Source organism: Ambystoma mexicanum, chromosome 1q, assembly GCF_040938575.1.
Source record: "Ambystoma mexicanum isolate Mex_15411 chromosome 1q, UKY_AmexF1_1, whole genome shotgun sequence".
In the NCBI taxonomy this organism is placed as follows: domain Eukaryota; kingdom Metazoa; phylum Chordata; class Amphibia; order Caudata; family Ambystomatidae; genus Ambystoma; species Ambystoma mexicanum.
Window position 1 is genome coordinate 817276339 of NC_090922.1, and position 21987 is coordinate 817298325.

Below are 21987 nucleotides of genomic sequence, written 5' to 3' on the forward strand. Positions count from 1 at the left end.
AAAGAAAAACAAGACAGAAAACAAGTTGAAAAGTCTGGACCAGCATTTCCGAGTGGCAATACAACATTCCATGGGTAAGAAATAATAAAAAGGAGAGTGCAATAATATTTATATTGCACAAAATCATGCTGTCCACTCTGGTGAAGCCCTAGTATATCTTCCCTTGTGGTTCTCTCATTACAGGGATAATCAGGCAGAACAAAATACATGCCCCCTGGAACACGACCAGAATCAGGATGGTGGGTAAGCAAATATGATAAATGAACTCCCAATGACAATCCAGCAGGGGAGAGATATAGTGATGTCCAATACATGTTATGTCTCCCACTGCAGGTTTGAAACAGACTTCTGGCCAATATACAGAAGAAGATTGACTAACCTTCTCCTTTTAGAGAAAAACAGCTTTAGGCTGTTTTTGGTCCTGAAGAAAGACTGTAGTATAACCCGCTGAAATGGTAGACCGGCCATAAGTGTTCAGGCTGATTCCCTGAACCCCCACGGCACTCAAATTTATTGAGAGCCAGGGAAAGAAAAATCACTTTTAAAAGTAGAGGTAGGAATACAATTATAGAACACTCCCCCAAGGGTTTGGGTTTTTAGTACATCAACAGCAGGAGGAAAGTAGTGAGCCAAATTAAGGACAACCCCTCATCTATTCTCTTTCCTAGATCGGTGGCACATCAGTGCCAGATAGGAATAGAATATCACCTGGGATAGGGATAGATGGACTTTCCGACAGGGATATTTAGCAAGCTGTAGGCCACTTACCTGATAGAATTTATGAATAGAATCTCGAGAATAACTTCTGTCTGTGTTTTGTGAAAATATGCTAGCATCAGGTGGAGTTTGCTGCTCTTTAGCCCCCCTCCATTGTGTTTTGTCAATGTTTATCAAGAACCAGAGACCCAAAGCAGAAACCGGAATATGCAACCTCACAGCCTTGTTTTTTGGACTTGAATTGCAAGTTGTCTACCATTGGTGTGCCCTTTGGTGCTTTAAGTGCTGTAAAGGAGGGTGGTTAGTGGGTTAGCGAGAGAAGATTAAGATAGCAGAGATGTTGGCGCAAGGCTGTCGGAGAAACAATGCTTTGCTAAGGGTCTACGTACTTAAGAAAATTGCGTGTTGCTTCATTTCCAGTGGTGTCCACACATCGTAACCTAGCCTTTGTGAGCTTAAACATGCAATGAGGGAAGTTGGTAGAGTATGTCAAGAAGGTTAAGAGGGGGGTAAGGATATAGAGAATGAGTGGGTACTTGTTATCCTTTGAGTGTCATATACTATGAGGAGGTGGTGGTTGCAAGAGATGCAAGGTCTCTAGGAGTGCTAGTGAAGAGGGGGCATGCAGGTTGGTTAGAGTAGGAGGCTAACATGTAGATTTTGGTACTGGGTCAGTTGTCACTCCAGGACGAAAAGGCTAGACGTGCACAAGTGTAATTCGAGAGCACCAATTTTTCTTCTGGTGGGTTGTTTCCCCAAAGACAGATATGCCTCGACTCTCACATTTGCTAAAGGTGTTCTTGTACTCCGGTGGCAACCTCAGATTTGCCTGTTTCCTATGGGCCCAGGTTTTGATTCCTGTTGTCATACGGTAGGTCCTGCATTTGGTTCTAGTTTGCGGGTAGGTTTTGGCTGTGTTTTCAATCTGTGTCATGTTTGCTTAGGATCTCTATTTTGGTTGAATGGCAGGTTCTTTCTGGAATGCAAGGTGACATGTGCTCGACTGAACCTGGGTGCAAGAAGCATTTCCTGGTCAGTAAATGTATTTGTGGCTGCAGCGTTAGGGGGCTGTCCATGAGGATTTCTAGATCCATTGCCCTATGTCATCAGAATTTACATTTTATTTAGTTTATCTGTAAAATGGTCTGACTCCTCCATTAATCTGTGTGGGAGTGAGCCTGGAAAGGTCTGCAACGTTTTTGTGGAGTTGACTTGTCACCATAGTTGTAACCTGAGAATCTGCTGTTGAACGAACATCATGAACAGTGTCATGCAGATGTTTAATAGGGGGGAGAGGGGTGAGAGGATAGTTCCCTGGGGGACTCCAGCGGTGATCTGCATGGGTTAAATTGAAAAGGAGGCAGAAAGGTGGTTTCACTCATCAGGGAAAGATAATATCCAACATAGCAATGTTGAGGACAAGCCAATTTCCATCAGCCATTCGATGAGTATTGCAACAGAGTTTCTGAGCAAAGGCATCAGGTTGGGCCCATAAAGATCCGGTGGATCGGGGATTCCCTCCTGCTACCCAATGCTGTCCATGAGGTGGCATACTAGGAGATCCCCTCAACCTCCCACCCAGCTCCCAGGGCCACCATTCTATACCTAGCCTCATGAGTTCATTGAGTAACGTAGCTTCCTTACTTGGTGATAACCCACTAGAGTGGCATCCCAAAAATATGAGGTTCACGGACGAAGAGGGGAGAAACACATTACCATATCCATGGTCTGCAAAGTGAACCACCTGCACACATACACCCTGAAGTAGACAGATCAGGGGAGGGAAGAGAGTCCCTTGCTCCCCTATGGCAGAGATAGGTGTTGTCATGACAAAGTTGCTTCACTCCAAAATCGTGGCGCCTCCTTTTTTCGCTTCGGCCATGCTCACTTTATATTTGTCAGAGGGGGTAGGCTGACACACACTGAATCCAGACCCAGGGATACTAGCCGAAACCAGGTGTCCCCAATGCTATACTCACCAACCAAATGATTTGGAGAGCACGGATATAAAAGGGTGCTCTTTTTGAGCAGCAGTGAGTAAGTTAACAGGATTGCAAGGCACGTTGAGACGTGAAGAGGGAGCAGAGGTAAGGGGGAGATAGAGATAGAGAAAGAGGACTTAGTGGAGAGAGGTGAGACCAAAGCTGAGATGGAGCGAGGGAAGAAGGGAAGTAAGGAGAGGAAGAGGCCAGCGAGAGAGGAGATGAAGTGGAATGCAGACTACATGGATGTGCAGAGGAAAAGAGCAGAGGCAAAGAGGAGAGGGAAACGCTCGGAAGTAGACGGGAAGAAGGAGGAGGCAAGGCGAATAAACAGAAAAAAAACAGGTGGAATGAAGACAGTTCTGAAAGGACAGAGTGGCAGTAGGGAAAGAACAGAGTGAAGGTGAACAAAGGAAAGAGGAGGGAACTGGGAGAAATGAAAACACGTGTGGGAAGGAAGAAGGGAAAGGAAGCAGTGTCAGGAGGGATAGAGCACAAGTACATTGTAAAGAGGGAGTCTGCTAACGACTGGTAGCGAGATGGTGAAACCAATTGGAGTCTTGGAGGCATATCACCACCATGCCCAGCGGCCAATGTGACAGAGGTCTAGCTTAGCCCTAATATTTGACCGGAAAGTGGGACACCTTGAAGTGGATGGGAATCTAATAGTACTTTGGTGTCTATCTGAGGGGAAGTGTTTAGCGCCCAACCCATGCTTAGACTCCGAAGGGGCAGTGGGCTGGTAGTGCCTATTAGCAGTATGTATTGTACCAAAGGGCCAAAACAACCCATGATCAGCACGACAGCTGCCAAGCAAAACCACTGACAGTCAAGTAAGAAGAGCCCTGGTGCACTTTAAATCACCACAGACTTTTCGAGTGACTCTCTGACCTACAAAGGGTGATAAGGCACTGGCCAAGAGATAGGGAGAGACTCAGGACGTCTGTCCTTATGAAGTGAAGTGCTCGAGGTTTATGCTAATAACACTATTTTGTTTAGACAACCCACCTATTTATTTATTTCGCCTAGACCTCCCCATAGGTATTCCCACCCATACCTGCTATGGACCTGAATAAATAGACAGAAAGTCATGAACAAATATGTCTTGAGACGTTTGTTCATCTCTCTGCTGCCAGAGTATTCTGTGACTAATCATTTTGAATGCTGCCGATGTGCCAAATAAGATGACGGTCCATGGTTTCTGTATCCTAGCTGGTCTTTAGAACATCCCAGATCAGTAGGACGGCTGATTCCATTCCTCTTAGTGGATTGAACCACACCTGGGATTTGTGCAGTATCTTGCTTATTTCAATATGATCCAGGTGTATTTTTTAAGTCTGGTTTCGCAAATGCTATTTTGAAGTTTAAGGGTACAACATGTAAGAAATCGCTAAACTCGCTGCAACAAAATTGAAATCTAGACACATAATAAAATGTATCATGCTTATTTTATCATAGATGGCCAGAGTAAAATGCCATACCACAGTAATTAATAGCTAGACTAGCTGCACCAAAATGCCATTTTACCCACAAAATAAGGCTTATCGTGCTTACATCACAATTGATGCCAAGAACAAAAATACCATGCACAGTAGGAAATAGCTAGACTGTCTGCACCAAAATGCAAGTCTATCCATGTAATAACAAATATCATGCTTGCTTTATCATAGATGGATGCCCATTAAAATTGCTGTACTAGCGCACCACCCACCCCCCCACCCACCTGTCGAAATCAGCTCCTCGGTGGCTGGCTGAGTACATTCACACATGCACACAACATTCACTCGGTCATTCACTCACACCATTCACTCACTCTTTCACACCACACCCATAAACCATGCACTCACTGATTCACTTGCTCACCAAGCCGGTGATACATCATACACTCACTCATTCACACGCATATTACATAATACTTAACAACCCTTACAACCCATACAAAGAACCATGTATCTTAAACATGCAACATCCCTTCATGGACAAACACACACTCTCAACACCTGCATCTTATCTCTGTTCCAAAACCTCCCTGTGCTTCCTCTCGTTCGTTTTCTCTTTTGCTCCAAAACCTTGGAATGCCCTTTCCCTGATATTCGATCTTCTCCTACACTTGACATTTTTCCACACAAGTTAACTTCCATCCATTGCTATTCATTTCTGCTATTGTTATCTGCTCCATTTTTGTACCATTTAGTCTAATTTGTGCACAGTGTGCTGGCGTAAAGCACTTTGTAAATGCCAATAAAATACAAAAATGCAAATCTTCTTGGGTCATTTGCTGTGTAAGGGCTTCATGACCTTGCAAGCCATGTTGCAGTCTCCCTGATGCTTCGGCTGTCATTTTGCATTTCCGCGTCTGAAAATAAATCTCCTGCCTGTGGGATCCCTTTGCTGGGATTATTTGATATGCAACTCAAAGAAACTAAAACAACATCATTATTTGTACACGTGTGCGTCTTAAAACGTTCCTTTGTTAAATGAACTGCATATGAGTCAAAAAAAGGTACCTTCACGAAAATAAAAGTAATCGCAATTACAATGTTTTCCCTAGTTCATTATACAATGGCTTAGAAAATGCAATATTGTAAATATTGCACCTTGTTGTATGAAGGGCACCTCTTCCTGTTGTGTGATTATAATGATCCTCACATCTACATACCAACCTGGGGAACTACACTTTTCCTAAATCCTACATCACTAAATGTTCAATGGGGTGGTTAAAAAAAGACATATTCGTTTTCTTTTTTTTACTTCACAATTGCTGATAGACATCCAAAATTGTACCCACAATCTTGAAATGCCATTTCTGTGTCCCTAATAAAAATGGACCACTGATACATTGGGCCTCATTACGACTAGTGTGGCATGGGTTTAATGGCGCCGGTAAAAGGCAGGACTTCCAATGAAGAGAACCAAGAAGATGAAATAGAAGAAGTGCCTACCTCCTAGCACCCATAGAGAATCATAGGTGTGGCAGTTCTTTACCACTGTTGGGAATGTAGCAAAGGCTAAAGCTACCAGAGTGAAATGCACTGAGTGCAACGTTGTACTCAGTCATGGTTTACCTGGACAGTACTCCTACGGGACCAATTCTATGCACTGCTGCACCAAATCCAACCACTGCAATGCTCTCAGAAAGTTTGTTCCTTTTTTAGCAAGTGGTAGGCTGTCTTCCTCGACCTCATGTTCCTCAACCAGTACTTTAACCACAGAGCCTACTTCTGTGGGACACAAAATCCCACCAGCTACGTTGCAAGCCCTAAATGAGGCTGTTGATCCATATCTTTTGAAAACGACAGTCCTCTGTATATACTGCAACACACCACTTTGCAGGGGGAAGCAATTTTGAAGTGCTTTTGAAGCTGTAATCAAGGAGCATGAGAAACACTGTCTCCTACCTTAGAAGTAACATGTGCAACATCTTCCCCTGTCCCCCTGCCCCTCCATATTAGTGCTTGGTGCATCTTCCCTCATTTTCCTCCCACCCTTATGTCCTAGCCTCTCCTGCAAAAAAAGTATATATCAACAAACACCAAAAGAAAGGTTCCTTTAGGAACCACCTTTCACAGTAAAAAAAATAGAACAAAAAAAATATTATAGACTCCATCTACTTTACATTGCTCAGTAAAGTACATAGAGTCAATAAGATTTTCCAACATAAGCATTTTGTGTTATGCTAATGGAAATAATGTGGTGTTCATCCCCCGTTCCAGGGACTGGAACAGGGATAACGGCACGGCAGCCCAAGTTATCGGTCCAAGCGACGCAAGGGCATATAATGAGGGCTCCGGACCGTTATCCCCCATTCCAGCCCCTGCAATGGGGGATGAAGGCCATTAGCACCCCGGGTTTCTGCTATAGGAAGGAAAATCCTTTTCCACATTGGCCACCATGGAAAGGGAAGGCGGGTTCCGTAAAGAGCCGCTCTTCCCTTTCGATGGCAGCCTGCAGAAGGTGAAGAAAGAACCTTATGACCACATTACCACAAGCACATTTTATTTCCCCTTCAAACCTATCCCACATTAGGATAAATTTACCACATAGCCAGTCCCAGGTGGGCATGGCCACTTTAACACCATTTGTCATCCCTCGTGGTCAGGGCCAGTAGCCAGATTGTCCAGGGTCATGACTTTATGCTATGACCCAGACAATCTGGCCACTGCCCATGGCCACAGGCTATACCTCAGTCACCAAAGGTACATTATTATTTTTTGTACCTACTTATGACACTTGTCAAAAAATAAAGCACAGGCACATTTGCAAAACCATGATTTATGGTCCTTACCAATGCTCCTTACGCAAGTTTGCTGGAAACCCACCCATGTTTCTTTTTTTCTAAAGTGTCAAAATGTATATATATACAATAGTCATTTAACTTAGCCCCCACTTGGCAAAATCCATTCAGACTTTACACAAACATTCAAGGTTGGGTCTATACTCTTTCTGAAAACATTTGGCCACATTCATCAAACGGCAACAAAGTTATAAGCCATCTAAAAATGTTGAGACCCCCTCTAATTTAGCCCACTCTTGACAGAATCCCACCAAACTTTACAAAAACATGTAAATCTAGATCTAAAATCTTTTCCCAAACCTTTGTATAGATGTGTCAAATGGCACCACATTTCTATGCCTTGGGTCCCCCCATCTACTTTTGCCCCCCTCTTGACAGAATCCCATAAAACTTTGCAAAAACATTTTTATCTAGATTCAAAATCCTTTTGCTGACGTTTGTGTCGAATCTTCAAATCGCACCACATTTACATTCTTTACAATATTTTGGGACCCCCCTCTAATTGTGTTCCCTCTTGACAAAACAGCTCCATACCTTCTAAAACCATTCATAATCAGGTCTAGAATAGCATTCAAAAATGTCCTGGAATTTCATTGAGTGGCGCCAAAGTTATAAGCCATCCAAAAACTGCTTTTCACCAACCCTGTAATGCAGAAATAGGCATAGATGTCCCTGAACATCTGGACTGTTCGCAGACTTCAGGGTTGAAAAACACCCGTTTTCTGGCTTCTTACAGTAATATCACATCCCATTCTCATCCCCCTCATCTCCCAGAGATTGTTTGATATGTTTGACAAGTGCAATGTTGTGTTTTTTAATATGTTTTTACTGCGATGTTCACGGACACCAGCGGCTGTCAGCGAATCCAACGTGGCAGCTGTTTCCAAAAATCTGACGCACCTCACTTATTGAACAATCAGTGGGCGTGCCCGATGTCTGCGGACATCACATCGACCGATAGGTCAATCGGATGCCCGTCTGCAGACCGAACAGGGAAGTGAGTCCACGGACCAAACCCAGATATCACTAATTTTTCTTACCTACTTTTGGGCCATTTTATAAAGAACTACTGGACGGATTTACATGAAATCTACAAAAAATCATGCTTTTGGGAGTATGCCGCCACTCCTGCTGCAAAGTTGGTGAAAATCCCCCCTACAACTTTGCCCCCCCTTGTCGAAACATCACCAAACTTCCCAGAAAAATTCTGGTGGGACCATATACTTTTTTTGCAAAGTTTGGTATGGATTCGTCCAGCGGGGCAATGTTATAGGCCGCCATAAGGTGCTCTTCCTATGGGTTTAGCAACTTAACCATAACTACAGGGCTGCTACCGCAGGCTGGTTAAGTTGCTAAATCCATAGGAAGAGCACTTTATGGCGTGTATATATAAATATATATATATATATATATATATATATATATATATATATATATATATATATGTACACATATATATTCACTAACAAAAAACATTGTATACCAATGCATTGCTTAATGAACTACTTATCTCATGATAGTTCTTCCATGATCTTTGCTAGTTTTCCGCCACCATTACAATATCAATCCCTTGTGGAGGCTTTCCATGAAAACTATATGCACACGTGATGTCATCAGTGATGTCATCAATGAGATTTGTGATGGCATCGTTGATGTCATGCACACTGGTGGCGCGAGTTGTGGTTGCTTACCATAACTGGGGAATTTTGTTTTTTTTCTCGGTTTTACGGTTGAACCATAACGTCCCTGTAACAATGTTTTTCCATTGAATTTAATAGGTTTTTGCTATTGCAACTTAACCATAACAACGTTTTTTGTTAGTGAATTTCATAGGTTTTTAGTAGGGCACTGTAAGTTCCTTTAGCATAGTGTTTTCAGTAAAGGCGATTGTTTTTTAGTAGAATAACTTAACCATAACGTCCCCTTAACAACGTGTTTTCAGGGAGCACGGACTGCAAAGTACCAAGACCAGAACGTCACTACAATGTAGAAAGCACACTGAAGTGTGTCTACAAACTGCATAGGTGCTGCAGTAAACAATAGTAGAGACGCATAATGTTTCATTTATTACGGAGAAATGGCAAGCACCTTAGAGTGGCTGGAAGAAAATTACCATCATGGCGCAATGACTTGCACTACTAATCGCATTGGTACGCATAGTCAGGGCTTTAAGTGGGCCCGGGCCTGCCGGGGCTGGGCCCCGGCAGGCTCCGAAATTTCGTTTTGAGGCGGGGCCCTGCCAGGGCCCACTAATCTCCCCTGGCAGCCCCGGCCACTACACAAAAAGGCATTTTTTTCTACAGCCTGAAGCTCTCGCTCGTGTGCGAGAGCTTCAGGCTTCAGAAAAAAATGCCTTTCAGCCATAATGGTGGCGCCGCACCTGTGAGGCATCCCTTTAATCAAGTGATGCACGTCGGCCGGCGCCACCATCATGGAGAAAACGTGAGGCCGCTGGAAGCAGAGGCCTTGCTTTCTAAATACTGAAGCTCCCGCGGATTCGCGGGAGTTTTAGTCTTTAGGAAAAAGGCCTCTGCTTCCAGTGGCCTCACCCTTTCAGCCTTAATGGTGACGCTGCCCCTCCCAGCTGGCGAGGGGCAGCGCCACCATTAAGGCTGAATAGGCGAGGTGCTGTCCCCTGCCAGGCAAGTCTATAGAAAATAAATGCAGAGATTAGCACACTCTCTCCCATAGGGTGCCAGTAGCCCATTGAGCCGGGGCTCATCAAGGGGGCGTGGCCTAACAGGCCACCGAGACCCCCGCTGTTAGGCCACGCCCCCTCGATGAGCCCCGGCTCGATTTGTAGTGCCACTTAAGGCACTGCGCATAGTACTGTGAAGCATACATTATGTAATATATATTGCTAATGTACACCAAACACATTTTCTTTTCTGTGAGAGAACATATTGGAAAGGAAAGCAAGGCAGCAGAATTGGCAACCCTTCCACAGCAGCATACGGCCATAGCAAATAAAAGAAACTCTGTGCATAGCAAAAAGGACAGGTGGAAGCCAAACTGGAAAAATTGGTGATCAATTGTGCCGCCTGAAAGGTTTCGTACAAGGGTGTATTATTTACAATATGAAACAGCCCTAGCAGATCTGCATGTGTACCCCTTGCCCATGGCAAAGGGTGCCATCCCCTCAAAATCCGTGTTATGGGAGATGTTAAGGTGATACCTGAATGTCTTCCTCCCCTCACAACCAACTTGAGGAAAACCCCAATTCCCCACAATAAGTATCCACTTATGCTACCCCTTCCCTTTCCTAATGGTGTGTATAAATGTGTACAAGTAAATGTTAATAAGTGAAAGGTTGTTGTGTGTATATGTGATATTGTTTTTTTGTTGAAATGCTGTTCTCACTCAGCGGCACACAGTCCTCAATGAAATTACAACAATAAAGGAAAAGATAGGTGTCCTACGGACACCGCAGTTGCCCGGCCTATCCACAATGACAATGGAGGCATCCGTACGATGCCAGCACATTCTGCATGTCCACATCTTGTCCTCCACCTATGATTACATGTGGGAGGGGACATATGGTTGTTGTGCAAGTCCATGCATGTGCATCTGTTCCTCTGTGTCCTGGTAACACTGCCACTGTGCAGCATATGCAAACGAACATTAATTAGGCTGCGGCTCCCACCCACGGCCTACAGGTACATATACAGATAAACATCCCACCTGCTATACCCTATAAACAGCCAGCATCTCCCAAAATACACGGCACACATATGGCACCCTATTATTCACTACAAAAGTGGCAACGGTATGCACGTATGCACAGCGTATTCTGTCCAAAACGCGTTCTGCAAACAGCAGTTCGAAAGGAGAGCAGTGGGCCCTTATTTCGGTGACACGATCCGGACCCATGGAAAGCGGCAAAGGACAGTGTTGAGCAACATAGGGAGTGTTTTTCGTAAAGTACACACTTACAAACACACCACAATGGGCCGTTGTACATGTATGTAGGTTTTTGAACAATGTAGGCCTGTTTTCCGGGTGCAAGTTCTCCACAGCAGCCCTACAAAAGGCCACAGGCCAGAGCTGCTACGCAATCTGTTTGCAGTTTTTCAGAACATAGGAGCAGGCCACATAGGTTTGGCGTGTAAGTGATGTTGGACCAAATGGGCTGTGCTACATTGCGTTTGCAAGTAATTGCAACCATGTCAGTCCCGCTCATTGTGCACTGTATTGTAGAAAATTAAGAACGGCCCTTCCTGTGAACCACACCCACAGGTGTGCTAGTCCCCACTGTCCCAATGTCATGGGTAGCAAGCTGGCAATGGGAGTATGTGCATGTGCATTTCCCAAAGGACGGCGAGGGCCGTTCCCCAATAAAGCAGAAACATTCCTTCTTCCCTTTCTACTGTCTTCTTTTCGGCACACCGTCATTGTGTACTGTTAAAAAGTTCCACACGTATCCACCAATAACATTGAAGATGTCCCCATGTAAAAGTATCAGTTCTGTACAACAGTCCTCTGCATACACACCATGCCCAGAAACATTATTGCGCAATCCCTCTGCCTCCACAGTCCCATTTCCATTACTGCCATCCTGAAAATTCCCGGATGTGGCTTTCGCGCGGCCTGCGTGCGGTCATGGGGGAATAAAATGCAAACAGGGTAGGGGAAGTTTGTTGTAAGGGGCAGCTCTGAAAAGAGCTTTTTTTGTAGAGAAACACATTTTTTTCAGTTTTTATTTGATTTTTAGTTTTTTTGTGCTCACATTATTACAGTAAACTATTCAGTGCATCCTGTAGACGAGCAAAGAAAACTGCATTACCAATGGATGACAACAAAATGCCATTTGCTTGGAACAACTGCATTTCCACAACTAATGAGGTCAATGTTGCAGAAGAACATTCCACGAGCAGACACAAAAGTATCATGCTTCTGTTGATGAGACACCTTCCTGCGTCTGGCTCGGAACAACATCCATGAGCAGTGGCCCATTCTCTTCGTGGTATTATGGATGAGAAAAGCACCTTGGTAGTGGGAAAAAGCGTCTTCACGACATTCAGCAATCTCCTCAGTCGACGGAACAAATCTAAGCAAGCCACATAACCCATATGCATCCGGCCATAGTGGATGACGATAACATCGACAGTAGCAAAAGTCACCATTTCTCTGCAAAGTGCAAACACAATGCCAAAACTGCGGGCATCGACAGCGCACCAAAATGCCTCCACTCCTTCCAAACCGAAATTGCCATCAAAGTGTCTTTTCAGGGCATACTTGTGCAGATGTACCATAAAAGCATCACCCAAAGTCAACACGATGTGTTTCGCCATGTCAGCTAGCCTCAGTACGCGGAGTATAATTTACAACAGTTGGACTGCCCCTGTGAACCACACCCACAGTACCTGATTGAATAATCCCCACAGTGCCATGTCAATTGGGCAACATGGTGAGAAGGGCAGATTGTGGCACATGCGCTTCCCAAAGTACTGCGAGAGCCACACCCCTGTAAAGCTGGAGCAGTCCTTCTTCCCTTTGAACTATCTTCTCTGCAGCACTACCTCATTGGGTTACCCGTAAATAGGCACACACGAATCCACTAATCACATTGAAGCCGCCATCATCCAACACTGTCACTGCTGTACAACACTTCCAATGTACCGTTACACATTCAGAGTACAAGTGACGTGCCATTTCAAAGCACGTCCACTACAAAGTTAAGTAAAAGTATGCATGATTTAACCATCCACATACATCCACATGGCCACCCAGATTGTGACACGTGTAATCCTGAAAGTAATGTGGAATCCGCTACCTTTTCGTGATAGTGAGGGGGGTTGCGGGGGAAGCAATATCAAGCTGGGTAGGGGGTTGGGTCTTCCACCGTAGATGTAGAAAGTTTTTTTTTTTTTTTTTTACGTGCGGGCAAGCAACTTTTTTCTTTATGTTTATATGTGTTTCTGTTGCCTCTCTTCACATTTCTACCACTTTATGCTCAATGCTTCTTGCACAGTGTAAAAAAAACAGCATTGCCAATGGCGCTCAATTAAATGCCATTTCTACGGAACCACTGCATATTTTGCGACTTCATGATCTCATAGTGGGTGGAGAACATGCCAGCAGTCTGCATAAATTCACACATGCTTCTGTTCATAACACACCTTCCAACATCTGGCTGGTGACAAATTACACTGGCATGGGCCCAAACTCCTCTTGGTGCAATGCATGAGAAAACGACCTTGGCAGTAGGAAAAATCTGCATCACTGTGTTCAGCAACCTCTTCAGGTGACAGATTAAACGTCCACACGCCATGTAACCCAAATGTAGACTTCCATAATACACCACGACAAAGTCAATGTTCGTGACAGAGGCCACATAACTGCAAAGGCGAACCATCCCGCCGAAACCGCAGTCATACTTATAACCCCAGAAAGCGTCCACTCCTTCCAACTCGAAATTACCAGCAACACCTCTTTGCACACAACACCTGTTTAGATGGCGTACAAAGGTATCACCGACAATAAGCACTGTGTATCTCTCCATCTCTACCAACCTCACGACACAGTATTGGGACAAAAGGGTACTGCCCTTTCCTGTCAACCACACCCAAATCACCTAATTGCCAATTTCACATAATTCCATTTCCACGGACACCATGCTCATAGTGGCAGGATGTGGCACATGCGCTTTCCCATCTACAGTGAGGGGCACGGCCCAGTAAAACAGACACAATACTTCTTCCCTTTGTACTGGCATTTTTACAGCACTCCGTCATTGGGTGCTGTGAAATTTTCAAACACGCATGCAGCAATCACATACAAAACCTCGGCATTGCACAATACCATTTCTGTGCACCACTCCATATTTACTGTTAAACACTGTCAGTGCACATTCCGGTTGATTCCAAAGCCCCTCCACCAGAAACGTCAGCTAAAGAATGCACGATTGCAGCATCCACACAGATCCTGAGGCGCACCCAGCACACCTTTGGCCATGCACACAACAGTGCAGCCCTTGCCCACACCAACCACAACACTATGGATCCATGAATGCGACCATGTGGGCAGCTAAGATTATGCTGAAATGTAACATACGTAACAGCACTTCTACCCAACTCCCCCACACCATAAAACACCCATTCACGAAAATGTGTCACAATTAGCAGACTCCACAAACATACCACAGCCTGCACCACCCCTACCCACTGCCATTCACAAATTATTGTGTCACTGGCAACCTAAGCACAACATCTTCACAACATTGGGCCTACTTCAATAAATCTGCACACAGCACAGTAACCAAGCACATATAAGCTACACTTCAACCATACCCTCTTCCTGCTACCTTTTTTTGAAGTATTTGCAAGGAACTTGGGGTTGGTCACCCTGAGTTACCTGGGGGCAACCAGACGTGGACTCCCTGCTCACTGTGCTCAGAGAGGCACAGCTTCACCTCACTGATGAGGCCCAACAAGGCTGAAACACGTGTATGGAGTTGCTATTGATAATCTTGTTCAGAGAGGAATTGTCATATCATTTCGGTGCTGGACTGCCCATGTGGGTGGGACAAAGACTGATATGTAAATGTATATTTCCCATCTGTGAAAGGTACAGTGAGCAAAATGTGTGTGCTGCAAACTCTCATCTCAGAACAGGTTATCATGCCATGTTCTTTCTGGAGAGGAGCGCCTGCTCCCTTTTTTTGAACTATTTGCAAGGAACTTGAGGTTGGTCACCCTGAGTTACCTGGGGGCACCAGACATGGACTCCCTGCTCACTGTGCTCAGAGAGCCACAGCTTCACCTCACTGATGAGGCCCAACAAGGCTGAAACACGTGTATGGGGTTGCTGTTGGTACTCTTGTTCAGAGAGGAATTGCCATAGCATTTCGGTGCTGGACTGCCCATGTGGGTGGGACAAAGACTGATATGCAAATGGATATTTCCATCTGTGAAAGGTACAGTGAGCAAAAAGCGTATGCTGCAAACTCTCATCTCTGAACAGGTTATCATGCATTGTTCTTTCTGGAGAGGAGCGCCTACTACCTTTTTTTGAAGTATTTGCAAGGAACCTGGGGTTGGTCACCCTGAGTTACCTGGGGGCAACCAGATGTGGACTCCCTGCCCACTGTGCTCAGAGAGGCACAGCTTCACCTCACTGATGAGGCCCAACAAGGCTGAAACACGTGTATGGGGTTGCTGTTGGTACTCTTGTTCAGAGAGGAATTGCCATAGCATTTTGGTGCTGGACTGCCCATGTGGGTGGGACAAAGACTGATATGCAAATGCATATTTCCCATCTGTGAAAAGTAAAGTGAGCAAAAAGCGTGTGCTGCAAACTCTCATCTCAGAACATGTTATCATGTCATGTTCTTTCTGGAGAGGAGCGCCTGCTATCTTTTTTGAAGTATTTGCAAGGAACTTGGGGTTGATCACCCTGAGTTACCTGGGCGCAACCAGACATGGACTCCCTGCTCACTTTGCTCAGAGAGGCAGAGCTTCACCTCACTGATGTGGCCCAACAAGGCTGAAACACGTGTATGGGGTTGCTGTTTGTATCTGTATTTGTTTATTTATAAAGCGCAGCCAGGCCCAGGGGCATACGGGCGCGTAAGTTTAGATCTGGTTACAGTTACAATTGAATGCGGTAAGCGAAGGTTACGTTACGGTTACAGATAGGTACATGCATTAATATTACAGATATATACATACATTGCTGTTGATACTCTTGTTCAGAGAGGAATTGCCATAGCATTTCGGTGCTGGACTGCCCATGTGGGTGGGACAAAGACTGATATGCAAATGTATATTTCCCATCTGTGAAAGGTACAGTGAGCAAAAAGCGTGTGCTGCAAACTCTCATCTCAGAACAGGTTATCATGCCATGTTCTTTCTGGAGAGGAGCACCTGCTACCTTTTTTTGAAGTATTTGCAAGGAACTTGGGGTTGGTCACCCTGAGTTACCTGGGGGCAACCAGACACGGACTCCCTGCTCACTGTGCTCAGAGAGGCACAGCTTCACCTCACTGATGAGGCCCAACAAGGCTGAAACACGTGTATGGGGTTGCTATTGGTACTCTTGTTCAGAGAGGAATTGCCATAGCATTTTGGTGCTGGACTGCCCATGTGGGTGGGACAAAGACTGATATGCAATTGATATTTCCCATCTGTGAAAGGTACAGTGAGCAAAAAGCGTGTGCTGCAAACTCTCATCTCAGAACAGGATATGCCATGTTCTTTCTGGAGAGGAGCACCTGCTACCTTTTTTTGAAGCACATTCCGGTTGATTCCAAAGCCCCTCCACCAGAAACCTCAGCTAAAGAATGCACAATTGCAGCATCCACACAGATCCTGAGGCGCACCCAGCACACCTTTGGCCATGCACACAACAGTGCAGCCCTTGCCCACACCAACCACAACACTATGGATCCATGCATGCGACCATGTGGGCAGCTAACATTATGCACAAATGTAACATACGTAGCAGCACTTCTACCCAACTCCCCCCCACCATAAAACACCCATTCACAAAAACATGTCACAATTAGCAGACTCCAGAAAAATACCACAGCCTGCACCACTCCTACCCACTGCCATTCACAAATTATGGTGTCACTGGCAACCTAAGCACAACATCTTCACAACATTGGGCCTACTTCAATAAATCTGCACAAAGCACAGTAACCAAGCACATATAAGGTGCACTTCAACCATACCCTCTTCCATACCGACAGTATAGAAACACTTCACCCTGTGGCCACACTGTACAGCTTCTCACTGCACCATCTCCTGACATACACCACATACTGTAGCATGTTGCAACTATCACCACAACCATGGAACACACAATACATGCTTTTCTACTCACTTGTGCTGCTGTAGCATGTCTACAATTTGCTCCACACCCATTCTCCAAAGATCACCACCCTGTGCCTGATGCACTGTCAAACCTGCAATGCTGCAGTGGGTGTGCTCCTTGCACACATTCACCGCACCGTAATGCAAACATGCACATCAGCATGTCATCCAACTACCACTATGCACATATGCACCACTGGCACCAGCACTCCTATCAACCTCTGCACCACAATGGAGCTGTACAGCGTAAAATGCAACAGTCCCCATACTCTGCAAACATTAGACTGTCACCGGCTCCCCTACGCCCTTTCATTCACATACTATGGTCTTACCCACTTCCACTCAGAAAGTATTGTGTCACTACCAACCTAACCACAAAGTGTTCACAACATTGCCCCTACTCAAAGCAATGTGCAAACAGCACACTATCCAAGCACATATAAGCAGCACTTAAACCATACCCTCTTCCATACTGACAGCATGCAAACACTGTACCCAGTGCCCCCACTGCGTGACTTTTCACTGTACCATCTCCAACCACACATGAAAAACTTTACCATGTTCTAACAGTGACTTTACCTGCGAAACCAAACATACACGCATGGCAGCTCACTTCTGCTGCTCTATTCCGTCTGAAATGTGCTCCACAACCATTCTGTACAAGTCACCACCCTCTAACTGATGCAGAGTTAAATGCATTACTGCCGTGGGTGTCCTCAAGCCCTAGGCTCTCAAGTGCATGGCCTATGGCCTACGGCCTTTGTCCATGCACCCAATAGTCTAGGCCTTGAACACACCCACCGCAATGTAATGCCACCATGCATGTCACCATGTCACTAACTACGACAATCCACATACACACCACTGCCACCAGCACTCCTACCCAACCTGCCCACCGCCATGGAGCTATGCAGCAAAAATGCAACAGTTTCCATAATGTAAAAAGAAAACTGTCTCCTGCACCCCTGTGCACTTTCATTCGCATACTGTGGGCGTACCCACTTCCTTTCACAAAGTATTGTGTCACTGCCAACCTACCCACATACTGTTCACAACATTGGCCCTATTCCATCCAATCTGCACACACCACACTATGCAAGCACCACTCTCTACCGGATGCAGAGTCAGACATTCATTGCTGCGGTGGGTGTGCTGAAGCCCTAGGCTCTTGAGTGCATGCCCTATGGCCTACGGCCTTTGGCAAAGGACCCAATAGTCTAATCATTCAACAGACCCACCGCAACTTCATGCATCCATGCATGCCACCATGTGCCCAACTACCGCAATCCATCCGCAGAGCACAGCCACTCTCCCATCGCTCCCACCCAACCTATGTCATGTGCAATTCAATCCACTTCTCAAATTCACCTGCCACCACTCACCACGGAAAGAGGTCACCGCAAACAGGTCACAGCAGAAGCTATCTGGCCATTACGACAGCTGCCTCCAATAATTACCCAAAGTAGTCACCTGTCTAGGAACCCGCAAATTGGTGCAATACGCACAAATATTGCAGGCACTCCTCCGTTTTCTTCCACATATTTCATATGTCACATGAACCCCTTCTCACTCCCCCACTCTTTCTCTCCCTTCTTGCCACCAACACATGGCGTACAGTATATTTTCTAGACACTTCCGCCGGTGCACTGTCCTCCGATACACCATGGTGGCATTAGACAAAAAATGTTGACGCACAGCATGCTTCCCTCCAGCCAACCACCGGGCGCGTCCAAAGTTCTCCGACAGCACGCCGTAGTGCAAGCCAATGACATTTCTGTCCACGGAGCGAACAGGGAAATGGGTCTGCGGAGCGGACCCAGATATCACAATTTTTTAGAGACATACATTTCAGTTGTTTGCAACAAAAGTACTGATCTGAGTCCCACCAAAAACATAAAAGCATGCTTTCTGACCCAAACCCCCACTCGTGCCGCAAATTTGGTGCAAATCCATCCAGCCGTTCGGGCTGTAGCCGCGTGCAAAGTTTTTGCCCATTCAGTCTATGGAAAAACAAATGTTTAAGGACCCCCCTATACATTTTCACTCCGTACATGAAACCTCACCAAATTTGCCAGAAACATTCAGAGCAGGCCATATACTTTTTTTTAATCAAAGTTTGTTGTGGATTCCTCCAGCGGGAGCGAAGTTATAAGACGCTGAAAAAGTGGTCTTCCTATGGGTTCCGCAACTTTACCATAACTACACGGCCACTACGGCGTGTTGTGTTTCATATATTCATATATATATATTCAGTAAAAAAACTTTGTTAAAGGGACGTTATGGTTAAGTTGCGCTACTAAAAACCTATGAAATTCAGTGAAAAAACTTTGTTAAAGGGACGTTATGGTTCAAAGTAAAACCGAAAAACCCCTGAAATTCGGCAGTTATGGTAACATAAGCAACCATAACTCGAGCCACCGTGCACTGCTAACACTAACACCCAGGACATCAAAGATGACATCACAAATGTCATTGATGACATCACTGATGACATCACATGGCTGGCTCTCCCTTTTTATCCTTTACTGACATATCGAAGCCACATAGTTTTCTTCAGTAACAGTCAGGAAGTAAAAATTGCAAAGGTACTATATTTGTAGACTTAGGGTCAAGTCACATCATATGAAATATATACATAGTGGAAGACACAGGCTTCAAAGAGAGCAATCCTTTCTGTGCATGAAGATAATCATTAGGGTTATCAGCACTTTCTCATAGTTTTATTTTTATTACTCTACCTTCCCTGTATATGTTCATATTTGTATACATTATACTCACTCTCCTTTCCTTTGGGTGCAGTCACATCATGTGATACACATACATATGGTAAGTAGCAGCTTTGAAACAGAGCAATAGTTTCTCTGTATAAAGACAATCAGTTAGGTTATGAACTCTTTCTGCTACTACTTCTGCTTTTTTGTTTACTTCACTGTCCCTGTATATACTCATATTTGTATGTGTTGTTGTCTCTTTGTGCTTTGTCTGTAATAATTATGTATTAAGTGGGTTTTATTATCTACTTATTACATGTTTCACAGTACGCAAAACTCTAATAAGAAAGCAGTTATCATTTCAGTATTCAACATGGCAAGATTATGAATATGGCACCTTCATCATGTATGCTGCACACACTGCCTATGTTTCTGCATGAGTAGCTTAGTATACTGGATAGAACTTCATAATAGAATGCTATTTATATCAATGCATTGCTTAATGCACTAATTAGCTCATGATATTTATCCCAATGATCCTTGACAGTTTTTGGTCAGCATTATAAGAATCCCTTGTACAGAGTTTTTATGAAAAGTAAATGCACATGTGATGTCATCAGTGATGTCATCAATGACATTTGTGATGTCATCTTTGATGTCCTGAGTGTTAGTGTTAGCAGTGCACGGTGGCGCGAGTTATGGTTGCTTATGTTACCATAACTGCCGAATTTCAGGGGTTTTTCGGTTTTACTTTGAACCATAACGTCCCTTTAACAAAGTTTTTTCACTGAATTTCATAGGTTTTTAGTAGCGCAACTTAACCATAACGTCCCTTTAACAAAGTTTTTTTACTGAATTTCATAGTTTTTTAGTAGCACAACTTAACCTGACTTCATATACATGTAACATAGAACATACTAACCCCCTCGTAGTGATTTTCATGTCCGCGGATTACCGCCATGTCTGCGGACATATCGAAAATCTGAGCATGGTGAATGTAAATTTATATAGTGTGCCCCATTTCCCCTTTGAAGTTGGCTCTGAAAAGAGCCGTTTTTTTTTGTTTTTTTTACAGATGCTTGACAGACACCTGTTATTTTGTATTTGTTTTCTTGTTTTTTTTTCTTACTTTACTCCTAAAATCTTCACATAACCTTCTCCAAAGCAACCCTTACATTCCAAAATAGAAAGGCATTTCGCGTAAAAGATAAAGAAATGCCATCTTCTTTAAAATTAACAGCATTACTGGCATCAATATTCTCATTATTACAAAAGAACATACCAGCTCTAAGCATGAAGGCACACATGCCTCGGTTGATGACACACTTAGCAATGTTTTGCTGAGGACAAAAAACTGAACTATTGTCCCATATTGCCCTAGGTAGTAATACAGAAAAAATTACTTTCGCATTTGGAAGGATCTTCATTACGGCTTGAACCAAGCGTTCCAAATCAGCCAACAAAGTAGGGGCACTGACGTTGCCCAAATGGAAAGCACCATATTGCAAAACTACCACATGCGGACTGTTTATCGTGGCCATATGCTCACAAACTTCCACAATTCCCTGTACATTGCAATAAGGCACAGTGCTCCGCACCACCTCCACTCTTTTCACATCAAAGTTCTTTGCAACATGCCTGCATTGAGCGTACTGTTGTAAACCATACACAAACATATCTCCAAGCTTGGTGCAGTTAAACAGACTTTCTCTACTTCTGCCATCTTCACCACACACAGTCTCTTTCAACACAAATCCACAACCTCGACATCTGATTGGCTGATCCTTACAGTCTTCTTTCCATGTTGGATTTCCTGGAAAAACCTGGATGTAGCACGCCCTGTCCACGAACAGCCGCGGTGTCCGCAGACGGCGTCCACTTTACTCTCTGTGCCATTCCCTCATTGCATACAGCTAAGCAATCACACAATACGAATAACGTCCTCAGAATACCCCCATTTTGTGAATTTTCGAACACTTCAGGACAATTATCATTTCATTATTCAACATATTAACATTACAAATATTATACTTTCATCTTGTACTCTGCACACAATGCTATGTTTCTCCATTAGTAGCTCAGTATACTAGATAGAATCCCATAATACAATGCTATTTATATCAATGCATCGTTCAAAGCACTAATAACGGTATGATATTTATTGCAATATCCTTGACACTTTTTTCGCAACATTATAATAAAAATCCCTAGTACACAAATTGCATGAAAAGTACATACACATGTGATGTCATCAGTGATTTCATCAATGACATTTGCGATGTCATCTTTGATGTCCTGGGTGTTAGTCTTAGCAGTGCACGGTGGTGGCGCGAGTTATTTTTCATAGATTACCATAACATGCGATTTTCAGGGGTCTTTCGGCTGTACTTAGAACCATAACGTCCCTTAAACAAACTTTTTTCAATATCACGCAAACAATATACAAACATGGCGTGCAAAAACCAACT